Here is a 1052-nt window from a genome sequence, read left to right as displayed (position 1 = left end):
ATGGTTGTTAATATATCATTAGTGTCTCCCTGATCGTTGTAATATCTGGTGTGATCCTTGATCGCTGTATTTATGGTTGTTAATATATCATTAGTGTCTCCCTGATCGTTGTAATATCTTGTGTGATCCTTGATGATCGCTGTGTTGATGGTTGTTACACTTCAATGATGAAAATTTTTTTAAACTTAATTGTGATCCCTGAGATCGCTGTATTGATGGTTGTTACACTTCAATGGTGAATTTTTTAAACTTTATTGTGATCTTTGAGATCGCTGTATTGATGGTTGTATTTTTAATTTTTTTTTAAACTTAGCACTTGTAGTTCTGAGTGAGTCTATTTCTTTTTAGGAGGTGGGTCCGAACCCACGGCCAAACACGCGTGTCCTTTATAAGGATTTTATTCGCTTGGCCCCACGTTGGGCGCCAGTAAGATTTAACCCCTTAGTTTTGATTAAGATTCTTTGTTTCCCCTGGATTACCAAGGGCAGCCGGTCTCAGCGGATGAGTTGAAATAACTGACTACATAAAAGCGACGCTAGCGTCTAAATACCTACACTCTTGCCCTAATTTCAGTTACTGCACGTTATTAGCCGCGTGACTTCTGCACTTGCAATTGCTGGGCCAATTCCGCTTATTGTCTTGCATTTGTTTTGTTGTTGCCACGCGCAAGACTATAAGTGTCTCGTCGGCAGAATGGCCGTATGAGTTATTAAAGCAGTATTGAACTTTTGCTTGTTGTTACGTGCAAAGCTATAGACGCGCCATCAGCAAATTCGGTGGGAGCGGTGTTTTGGCCGGATGCGTTATTAAAGCGGTATTGAACTTTTGCTTGTTGTTACGTGCAAAGCTATAGACGCGCCGTCAGCAAATTCGGTCGAAGCGGTGTTTTGGCCGGATGAGTGGTTACCTGTGTTAACTTATATGTTATGCTGGAATTTCCCTGTGCACACAAAGCAAGTTAATCTGGTATGGCTAAGTCGGGCTTCCTCATCAATCTAAGCAATTTAGTGTGCATTTTCATTAAGATATATACCAATAGACGTTTTACAAAC

Source organism: Rhagoletis pomonella, unplaced genomic scaffold (genome assembly GCF_013731165.1).
Source record: "Rhagoletis pomonella isolate Grant_MI unplaced genomic scaffold, Rhpom_1.0 Rhpom_scaffold_00001, whole genome shotgun sequence".
Taxonomy (NCBI): domain Eukaryota; kingdom Metazoa; phylum Arthropoda; class Insecta; order Diptera; family Tephritidae; genus Rhagoletis; species Rhagoletis pomonella.
The sequence above is the reverse complement of the archived record's forward strand: the minus strand, read 5'-3'. Positions refer to the sequence as shown.